Source organism: Arachis hypogaea, chromosome 16, assembly GCF_003086295.3.
Source record: "Arachis hypogaea cultivar Tifrunner chromosome 16, arahy.Tifrunner.gnm2.J5K5, whole genome shotgun sequence".
Lineage (NCBI taxonomy): Eukaryota > Viridiplantae > Streptophyta > Magnoliopsida > Fabales > Fabaceae > Arachis > Arachis hypogaea.
In genome coordinates this window covers 15,002,050-15,013,627 of record NC_092051.1, presented here as the reverse complement: position 1 = coordinate 15,013,627, position 11,578 = coordinate 15,002,050, and positions in this window count along the sequence as shown.

Below are 11,578 nucleotides of genomic sequence, written 5' to 3'. Positions count from 1 at the left end.
GTAAAGCTTTCAGATCTAAGAAGTTCACTAAATCAATATCAAGAGGTGGCCATTTTTTCACTTTCTCATTAATATAATCCATTTTACCTTGTGAATTTCTCTTAAAATTTTCTCCATAATGAAAAATAGGAACTACTTCAAACTCATCCATCTGCAAATATGCACATCTAATCAAATTTCACTTTAACACACTAATTATCCAATTATGACAGTGATCTAAACCAATCAAAAGCAACTTTATTTAGGTAACAAATTAATTAGCCAGGTTTAGAACATTATTCACGCAAAAAACAAAACAAAAAACATATTCAATGAACACTCCAACATCAACATGCAATTGAGAAAAAATAGTGAATACTATTAAACTTTGAAACCATAAAATCTTACACCAACTTAGATGGTGACAACAGTTGCCTCCACTCAATGCCGTCAATGACATCGTCAATTGTGTAATTACAGTTGTCGTTTGGGACCTTGTCAGCGCGCGATCTTGTCAGCAACGTACTTAGCACAACCGTCAGGTGCTCCGTCGAACATTTCTTATTTTGGTGAAGAAGAGGACAAGTATTTGGTATTTCTGCAATTAAGGGTTAGGGTTTGGGGGGTTACATGTGACCTTACAACATTTTGTTTCAATAGAGAACCAGAAACTGTGTCATTTTTGGAGAATGGAGGGGGACAAATCGACCCCTGTCCATTCTCCCTAAGCCAACGTGACACTTAACTCTGAGCAACCCTCCACATTAGCACCGGTAAATGCCATGTAAGACTTTTTCGTCAACTTTGATGAGAGGTTATAATGGAAGGGTTACCTTGGCTCACTTTTATCAGGGATAAGGGTCGGGTCGGGTGTAATTTATTGACAGTGGTCACCTTATTCTATTTGAAAATAGATAGGGACCGAATTAAGTGTTTACTCTAAATAATATAGTTAGGAGTATGATTTATCGTTTGTCTTGTTGTCAATAAATTTTTTCATTAGATTTATTATTTCATCACCACATTAAGGTAGATCAATTTTTTGTGTGACAAATTTTTTAAAATTAAGAAAGGGGATATTTACTGATTCATGAGAGTGAGGGCTGAATGAATAATGAGCTATTAACTAGCATATTTTGGTTTTAGTTCTGCGACAACTATGATCAAACTCTATAATGTAAATATCTCAAGACGGTCACTTTACTTAAATGAGAGGTTCATTTAAAATAATTCTGTGTAGAATTAGCACAGAATTTTTTTGTGCTAAAAGCTAAATAATTTTTTGTTGATATTATCGACAGTAGTTTTGTCGATTTTAATTAAAATAAAAATCAACACTTTAGCCGTCTAATCTATTTTATATAATAAATTTACGCCGTCCATCCAGTTTTAAAAAGAAATCTCAATCGTCTAAATTAATCGACAGTAAAAGCTGTCGATATTATAATTATTAAAATAGATAATCAGTCTGTCGATTTTAAAGAAATAAAATTTCACCCACTATTTTGTCGATAATGTAACGATAGAATGAAGGCGCTAGAAGGTTGTTAAAATAATAGATGACATGGTCATCGATTTTAATATTTTATTTTTAATAATTTCTTTTTCATTTTATCGACGACAAGCCGTCGAAAACTATCGACGAAAAATCTGGTCATCAATTTTTAGCGTCGATAATTATCACACTATTTTTTATAGTGTTAACTTAATAGGACAAGGTTTTTGTTATTGTTGTTGTTAATAGAGATAAATATATAATGAAAAATAAAAATAAGTATTTAATATTTAAAAATATAAATTAATATAAAATTTTTTAAAATAATTATTATTTATTTATTAAATTTATTATATATTTTTTAAATGCAAATCCCATTAAAAGAAAATTTTACCAAAAAGTCATGACACATTAATCATTAGGTAGCAGCTTTTCTTCGGTTACGTTATCTTAACCGAACAATTAAAAAACTGAATTGGATCCGGTCCGCAGCTAATTACGAGACAATTATGCAATTACAGTTATTGAATGCCTGTTAATTATAGATTATTACCGAACCCTAAACAAATAAAAAATAGTATCTATTTTTTCCCTCTTCTTATCATCACATACAGTAACCAATAATAGGTGTTTTTATTCGTTGGGTAACAACATGATTTGTGAGTTGAGTTAATTAATGTCCTTAGTGTGGACCTAAAGTCTCTACTTTCTCTAGAAAATGGGTCCCTTGAACGGCATCTACTGACTACTGCATGTACTGATGACGGTGAGGTGAGGTACCAACGTCAACAGAATGAGTGTGTGTTGGTGTGTTTCTCCACTTGAAAATGACGAAAAATTAAAATATCTGAAATATAATATTCTTATTATTAAGATAATATAATATAATATAATATAATATATAATGCTTTCCTACATACATTAAATTGTGGATGACAAGTGATAACGATCTCAAGTCACAACCATAAGTCCATAACCGTAATCTATGTAGGTGTATAACCACAATTTAACTACGTTGATGACAAAACACAAGTATATATAGTTATTGAACTGCATGGAAACCCCCAAACCAAAAATGTTTGCGTAAGCAATCAAGTTAAGTTGGTCTAATAATTAGCTCATTAATCCGTTTAAATAAGTGTCGAAGATTTGAATCCTGTTTTATGGATACAGTAACTCATTAGTCAACTACAAATTTTTAGATAGAACTTTAATTTTATTCACAATAAATTAATTTTTTACCTGTCAAATCGGAAGACACGGTGAAAAAAAAAAAAAAAAGACTTACATAGAAATATATATATAGGTATACAATTCATATTATATATATATATATATATATATATATATATATATCTCGCAACATATATGCACAAGGTGAATATATATAAACTACAGTTCATATCTGTTCATACCCTGGCCCAATAAATAGGGCCCAGGATCCAAGCAAAGACGCCCAACCCAAAGGGTTGACCCTCCCCCCAGTACCAGCCTTCATCCCAGAAGTCGGTACTGAACACGACCTGTTCCAAAGAAGTCGGATACGAGGGTTAGCTGGCAGATAACACTCATTCGAATGAGTACCTGCCCCTAGAAACCCTCTAACCACTTCATAGAGCCATATCTTAACCTCCCTAAGATATGGGAACGGTTATCCGCCTAAAAAGGTGGCACTACTTCAGCGGTGGTTATTGGTTCACCACTATAAATACACTGACACCATTCAGGTACAAAAAGGTTCCAAGATACTCTCTAACCTGCTCACACTCTTGCTAACTTAGGCATCGGAGTGTCTTTGCAGGTACCACCCCCCATTCTTTCTCACGTACAAGTCGGACGGAGGAGCACCGAGTACCAGGTCCACTCGAAAGCCACCTCCTTCACCCGTTTGGGCCAACCAACGCCATCCGGCCCATTAATCTCCGGTTACCCACCGTAACATTGGCACCGTTGCCGGGGACCCGAGAGATCAACCAGTGATGGCGGATAGATCCCCTGAAGAGAGTCATGTGGAGACAGATTCTGAACAAGAGAATTTGAACACTGGAAACAATGAGGCAGATCAGACCCTCCACCAGGAAGCCAATGATCAACATAGGGAAGGCACCTCCGGAATCAAAAATCCGAAGGTGAACTCCTCGGAGGGGCGCGAATCAGAAAAAGAAGGACCCTCCCACACTAGTGAGCTTATGGGATTAATCCACAGTCGCCTCGAGCAGCTAGAACAGGAGTGGGAACGACAAAAGGAAGCCGAAAAGAACCTAAAAGAGGAGATGGAGCGACGAAAAGAGTTAGAAAGAAAACTCTTAAAATTAGAATCCTCCCTCAAAGGTCGGAATTCCCACGGCGATAGAGAAAATTCTCCCTTAGGAGAGAAAGATCCTTTTAGCGAGGACATAATGAGGGCAAAAGTTCCAAGAAACTTTAGAAGCCCCGATATGGACCTCTACGACGGAACCACCGATCCAAAGCATCATCTGAGCAACTTTAAAAGTCGGATGTATCTGATTGACGCTTCTGACGCTACGCGATGCAAAGCTTTTCCGACAACCTTGTCAAAGGCAGCGATGAAGTGGTTCGACAGCCTCCCTCCGAGGTCAATTACCAGTTTTGAAGACCTCTCAAGAAAGTTCTTGATGAGGTTCTCCATCCAGAAGGACAAAGTAAAGCATGCACCAAGTCTCCTGGGAATAAAACAGGAGGTCGGGGAGTCCTTACGGGCCTATATGGAAAGGTTCAACAAAGCGTGTTTGGAGATTCAAGACCTGCCCACCGAAGCAGTCATCATGGGGCTAGTCAATGGTCTTAGAGAAGGCCCCTTCTCACAGTCCATATCAAAAAGACACCCCGCCTCTTTAAATGATGTACAGGAAAGAGCTGAAAAGTACATCAATATGGAAGAAAACGCTAGGCTAAGAGACCCGAGTTTGCGACCCGGGCACCCTCCCTCAACGAAAGAGAGGGAGAGGGAAGCTAAGAAGAAGGAAGAACTCGGCCTCGATAGGCCAAGAAAATATCACTCTTATACTCCACTGAAAGTTCCTGTAGTGGATGTATACAGAGAAATTTGCAATACCGAAAGGCTGCCTCCTCCCAGGCCCATTAAAAATAAAAGAGGAGGGAGCCGCGGTGATTACTGTGAGTACCATAAAATATATGGGCACTCCACAAACGACTGTTACGACCTTAAAAATGTGATAGAAAAACTGGCCAGAGAAGGTCGGCTTGACAAATATCTCATAGAAAGGTCGGACAGTCATGGAAAAAGAAAGCGAGATGATATGGATAAAAGAGACCCACCACCACAAACTCCGGAGAGACATATCCATATGATCTCAGGAGGGTTTGCGGGAGGGGGACTCACAAAATCCTCTCGTAAAAGACATCTCAAGAGAGTTTACCAGGTCGAAGAGGGATCCTCCGACCTCCCAACCATTTCATTCACAAAGGAAGATGGGCGAGGAATAATCCCTGGGCACGACGACCCAGTGGTAATCACCATGATCCTGGCAAATGCCCATCTACACAGAACACTAGTAGACCAAGGAAGCTCGGCGGACATCCTCTTCAAGCCCGCTTTCGACAAACTAGGATTAGATGAGAAGGAGTTAAGAGCCTACCCCGACACCTTGTACGGGTTAGGCGACACGCCAATAAAGCCACTAGGATTTTTGCCCCTCCACACCACCTTTGGAAAGGGGGAGAAGACAAAGACTCTGAGTATAGACTTTATAGTCATTGACGTGGGGTCGGCCTATAATGCTTTAATCGGCAGAGCTACCCTTAATCGACTCGGAGCGGTGGTATCGACGCCCCACCTTTGCATGAAATTTCCGACCTCAGCAGGGATAGCAACGGTGAGGGGAGATCAGAAGCTAGCAAGGAAATGCTACAATGAAAGCCTAAACCTGAGAGGAAAAGGCAAAGAAGTTCACACAATAGAGCTCGGTGGAGCAAGGATTAAAGAAGAGCTGCGACCCCAGCCCGGGGGAAAAACCGAGGAGATTCAGGTCGGCGAAGAGGAAGGAAAAAACACTCACATAGGAGCCAACCTAAGGGAAACCCTAAGACAAGGGTTGACCAAGCTTCTAAGAGATAATTCCGATCTCTTCGCCTGGAAGGCCTCCGACATGCCTGGGATAGACCCCGAGCTCATGTCCCACAAGCTTTCGGTCTACTCGGGATCTCGACCTGTACAACAACGAAGATGCAAGCTCGGCCCAGAGCGAGCTCTAATAGTAGAGGAGCAAGTACAAGCGCTCCTAGAAGCCGGTTTCATCAGAGAAGTCAAGTATCCAACATGGCTAGCCAATGTAGTGCTAGTCAAAAAACAAAATGGTAAATGGAGAATGTGCGTCGATTACACCGACTTAAATAAGGCATGTCCCAAGGACCCTTATCCACTACCAAGCATTGACGCCCTAGTAGACTCTAGCTCGGGGTATCAATACTTGTCGTTCATGGACGCCTACTCAGGATATAACCAAATCCCGATGTATGAACCAGACCAGGAAAAAACATCATTCATCACGCCCAGAGCTAACTTTTACTACGTGGTCATGCCATTTGGATTGAAAAATGCAGGGGCCACATATCAGAGGCTGATGAATAAGGTGTTTGCCCCTCACTTAGGGAGCTTAATGGAAGCATACGTCGACGATATGCTGGTAAAGACCAAGAAGGAAGTCGACCTCCTATCTGACCTCTCACAAGTCTTTGACACCATAAGGTTGCACGGGATGAGACTAAATCCTGCAAAGTGCACCTTCGCAGTGGAGGCAGGAAAATTTCTAGGATTCATGCTAACACAAAGAGGGATCGAAGCCAATCCCGACAAGTGTAGAGCTATCCTAGAAATGAAAAGCCCGACTTGTTTGAGAGAGGTCCAACAGCTGAATGGCCGACTAGCAGCTCTCTCCAGATTTTTGGCAGGATCAGCGCTAAGATCCCTTCCACTGTTCTCCCTATTGAGAAAGGGACACCAGTTTGAGTGGACTCCCGAATGCGAGGAGGCGTTCCAGGAGTTCAAAAAGTTTTTGAGCCAACCTCCTATTTTGACCCGACCCATAGCCGGAAAAGACCTCGTCCTATACCTATTCGTGGCAGACAAGGCTGTCTCAGCGGCCTTGATAAGAGAAGACGAGGTTGGTCAACACCCAATCTATTTCATCAGTAAAGTTCTACAGGGCCCTGAGCTAAGGTATCACAAATTAGAAAAGTTTGCCTACTCCTTAGTAATAGCCTCTCGAAGGCTACGGCCTTACTTCCAAGCTCACACAATAAGAGTCCGCACGAACCAACCCATGAAGCAAATCCTCCAAAAGACGGATGTTGCAGGAAGAATGGTTCAATGGGCAATAGAGCTCTCCGAGTTCGACTTGAAGTACGAAACTCGGACGGCGATTAAAGCCCAGTGCCTCGCCGACTTCATTGCAGAATATGCAGGGGATCAAGAGGATAAACCAACTACCTGGGAACTCTACGTGGACGGATCCTCCAATAAAACAGGAAGCGGCGCAAGCATAATATTGGTAGATGAATGGGGAACCCAGATAGAGGTCTCCCTCAAGTTTGAGTTCCCAGCTTCAAATAATCAGGCAGAATATGAAGCCTTGATCGCAGGATTAAAGCTGGCAGAAGAAGTCGGTGCTACCAAGGTAATGGTATACAGTGACTCTCAAGTGGTGACCTCCCAAATAAGTGGAGAATATCAGGCAAAAGACCCAAATATGAAGAAATACTTGGAAAAAACTCTGGAGTACCTCGGGCGTTTTGTAGAAACCGAGGTCACGCACATAACTCGGGACCTAAATAGCAGAGCAGACGCCCTATCCAAGTTAGCAAGTACCAAGCCAGGAGGAAATAACAGAAGCCTGATCCAAGAAACTCTCCAGGAACCTTCAGTGGTAAAAATGGAAGACAAACAAGAAGTCTTTGAAGTGGTCGGATTAAACCTCGGATGGATGAACCCCTTGGTCGAATACCTGAAATTCGACATCCTCCCAAAGGAGGAAAAGGAGGCCAAGAAAATCCGAAGGGAAGCACAACACTATACCTTGGTGAAAAATATTCTCTATAGAAGGGGGATATCAACACCATTGTTAAAATGTGTACCGACCTCAAGAGCCACCGAAGTATTAGAGGAGGTACACAGTGGAATCTGCGGGAACCATCTTGGAGCGAGGTAATTAGCCAGAAAGGTGATTCGAGCTGGATTCTACTGGCCAACCTTGCAGAAAGATGCCACAGACTTTGTGAAAAAATGCCAACCGTGTCAAATGCATGCAAATTTTCACGTGGCCCCCCCAGAGGAGCTCATCAGTGTCACCTCCCCATGGCCCTTTGCAAAATGGGGAATGGATTTGTTAGGTCTTTTTCCCCAGGCGCCAGGACAAGTCAAATACCTAATAGTGGGAATAGATTATTTCACAAAGTGGATAGAAGCAGAACCACTGGCCACCATCACTGCACAAAGAAGTCGGAGGTTCCTCTACAAAAATATAATCACAAGGTATGGGATACCTTATTCCATTACCACAGATAACGGAACCCAGTTCACCGACTCCACCTTTAGAAGCCTAGTAGCCAGTATGAACATCAAACACCAGTTCACCTCGGTGGAACACCCACAAGCCAATGGGCAAGCCGAAGCAGCCAACAAAGTCATACTGGCAGGACTGAAGAAAAGATTACAAGATGCGAAAGGAGCTTGGGCTGAAGAGCTCCAACAAGTACTATGGGCTTACAGAACAACCCCCCAATCCGCCACTGGAGAAACACCCTTCCGACTAGTTTACGGTGTAGAAGCCATGATCCCAATAGAGGTCAATGAGCAAAGCCCAAGAGTGATTTTCCACGACGAGATCAGGAACATACAGGGGCACAAAGAGGAGCTCGACTTACTCCCCGAAATTCGAGAAGAAGCCCAGATAAGAGAAGCAGCGTTGAAGCAAAGGATGACCGCGAGATACAACAAAAAGGTCATTCGAAGGAATTTCACCCCAGATGACTTGGTCCTAATCCGAAACGATATTGGAGTCAACAAATCAGGGGAAGGAAAGCTCGCTGCTAATTGGAAAGGACCATACAAGATCAACGAGGTCTTAGGAAAGGGCTATTATAAGGTAACCGACTTCGACGGCAACGAGTTACCAAGATCATGGCATGCTTGTAATATGAAAAGGTACTACAGCTAAAAGCGAACCCTACTCCCTGATGTACTCTTTTCCCAATTTCATGATTTTTTCCCAAAATCAAAGGGTTTTTTCTGAAAAGGGTTTTTAACAAGGCATCATAGTAGGGGCTAAGGGAAAATAAATAGAAGCCCTTAGTAGCAATAATGTACCTCCTCAATTAATAAAGATCTCTTTCATCTTAAATATCTCTTTTAAATTCCCTTTTTATTCCCTTTCTACGAAACGCGCCGATTTAAAATCGACAAAACGTAAAAATCCCATGAACCGACCTAGATGGTCGTCAGGATAAAACGACGAGGTACAAGTCGGCGTAAAGAGGCTATAGAAGTCGATCATGGTAAACTCGGGAGCCGTCCGACTCATAAGTCGGAATGCGAAACCGAGTAAAATTAAAATGAATCGCAAAAGTAGCCTAAGTCACGAAAAACTCAATAAAACAAAATTGAGTACTAGGAATAACAAAAAGAGATAGGAACAAACTAAGAAAAAGGTTGTAAGGCTACCTTAAGGATCAAAGAGATTCAGAAAAGCAGGCAAGCCCCAAAGAAAAGGTTTTTTCCAGAAAAGATCAAAGAGTCAAAAGAGCCACGAACAGAAAAGCAAGCGCGCATAAGGTAACCCAAAACCCTTATCCAAAAAGGGCATTTATTTAAAACGCTAAATTAAACCCTTATTAAAAAAAGGGGGGCATCTTAAATTGTTTTGTTTACGGCCTTAAAAGGCCAAAAATTGTTCAAACATCAACAAATAAATATAAGAAGTTTAAAAAGGGGGATCCACAGGCCGGACCCCCAATAGCCAAATCACTTCTTTGCAAGAGGAGTAGAAGGATCACCACCACCAGGACCAGGAGTTGGAGAGAAAGTCGGAGGAGCAGCAGAAGAACTCGGAGCGTCCTTAGAGCGAGGAGGGGACTCTATGATCCTCTGCCCCCGAGTCTTCAAATCAGACTCGGACTCCACCACGGGGACAGGAGGATCCACGATGGCACCATCAATAACAACCTTATCAGGGTCCAAAGGAGAAAGGTCCAAGTCAGGAGCAATAACTCCGACTTGCTCCTTGAAAACCCTCCAAGCCTCATCAGCACCATCCGCAATAGAGTCCTCCAACTCGGTATAGGCCTTCCGAGCATTCAGCAAGTCATTCTTTACAGACACAAGATCAGCAAATAAACTGTTGTAGCTGGCTTGCGCTGCTTTCCTCAAATCCACCTCCATGTTGCATTGGGCTTGCAACTTCTGCTCCTTCTCCCGGAGGCTGTCCCTCTCCTCCTTCAGCTTGGCGACTTTCCCCTCCAACTCCCTCTCATGCTCCTGATATATGCGAAGCCTACCCTCCAGCTCCTCGACCCTCGAGGTCGTCCCTAAAGAGCTGATAGGAGTCTTCTCAAATATATCCAAGAGTTTGCCACAAACCCCCGCCGTCTTGAGACTCTCCTCAACCACAGTGGTGAGGTAGTGCCGAACAGAAACATCATCCATACTCATACGAGCATGAGGATAGATGTTCTTTCGGACGAACGCAAGAGCGTCCGCCTCACCAGAAGCGCCAGACTCTAAGGTCTTGCGCTTCTTCGGCTCTGGTTCAGGAGCAGGTCGGACAGAAGGGGGTGGCAGAGAGGAAGCAGAGGAAGAAATTACAATAGGTTGGGAAGGAGTCCCAACGTTCCGAGGAGGAGGAGAAGGAGAGACAATCACCCTAGCACCACCAGGTCTGGCACGAGACTTCGCCTTGGCTTCCTGAACCCTCTGGAAAGACTCTTGAGCGTTTTTCTTTGCCATCTCTGCAAAAACAAATGGATAGCTAAAAGTCAGACAAGTCGGTAAAAGAAATCGCAAGTCGGAAATAAGTGAGAAACGCAAAAAAGCTACCTAGTTGTGACTGGACAAAGGCCGGCGACCCCTGGAGAAATTTTTTAGTATCCAAGTATGGGGCCCTCCCCCACACTTCTCGGAGGAACCCCACAATGGCCGCCTCCACCTCATCCAGGTCGTCAAGACCATATTTTTCACAAGGGGAGGCCTCCAACCAGTATAAAGGAAAGCGGGGGGAAGAATTGTCATCCAGGAAAAAGGGGTGGTGACCCTCTACTGCTTGAACTTTGAAAAAATAGTTTTTGAAATCGTGAAAGGATTCGTCAAAAAGGGTAAAAAGCCTCCGACCTTGAATGGCCCGGAAGGACACCCACTGTTGCTTATTATTTAACCCACTAAAGGGCTTGGTCATATGGAAGAGATAGAAGAAAATCCTCAGAGAAGTCGGGAACTCTAAGGCCTGGCTGATAAATTGGTAAATTTTCAAAAAACCCCAAGAGTTGGGGTGAAGCTGGGTGGGGGCAACCCGGCAATGACGTAATACAGACATTTCAAACTCTGAAAATGGAAGAAAAACGCCCAAACGGGTGACCATGCTCTCATACATAAAAAAGAAATGAGGGGCCGCCTCGTCGGCCCTCCCGAAGCAAACCCGGTCTTCTGGACCCGGGACTACCAACTCGTACTTCGGCTCATCTTCTTCAGAAGTACAAATTCTATAGTGAGTACGAAGGTGGGTGATAAATTCAGTATCGACTGAAGGCTCCTCCCCTAGGACCGTAACATCAACCCACTGGGAGAGAACATCTACGGAAGCCATTTTCTTTTCTTAAAAAGGGTGACAAGAAACCTACAAAAAGAAAAGGAAAATCAACACGCGGTCTCTAAGGGAAGGGGTACGGAACTAAAGCCTACAAACCAATCTACCTACAAGATAAAGGCACGCAAATAGAAAGCATGTTACAGAAGAGGAAAAAGCTAACCTTTAAGTCTGAAATCAAGACTGGAGGAAGTAAAAACCTTCGAAACGCAAGAAATGCAACACGAACGAATGCAGGGAAAATTTGAAAGATCGCAGAAACGAAACAACG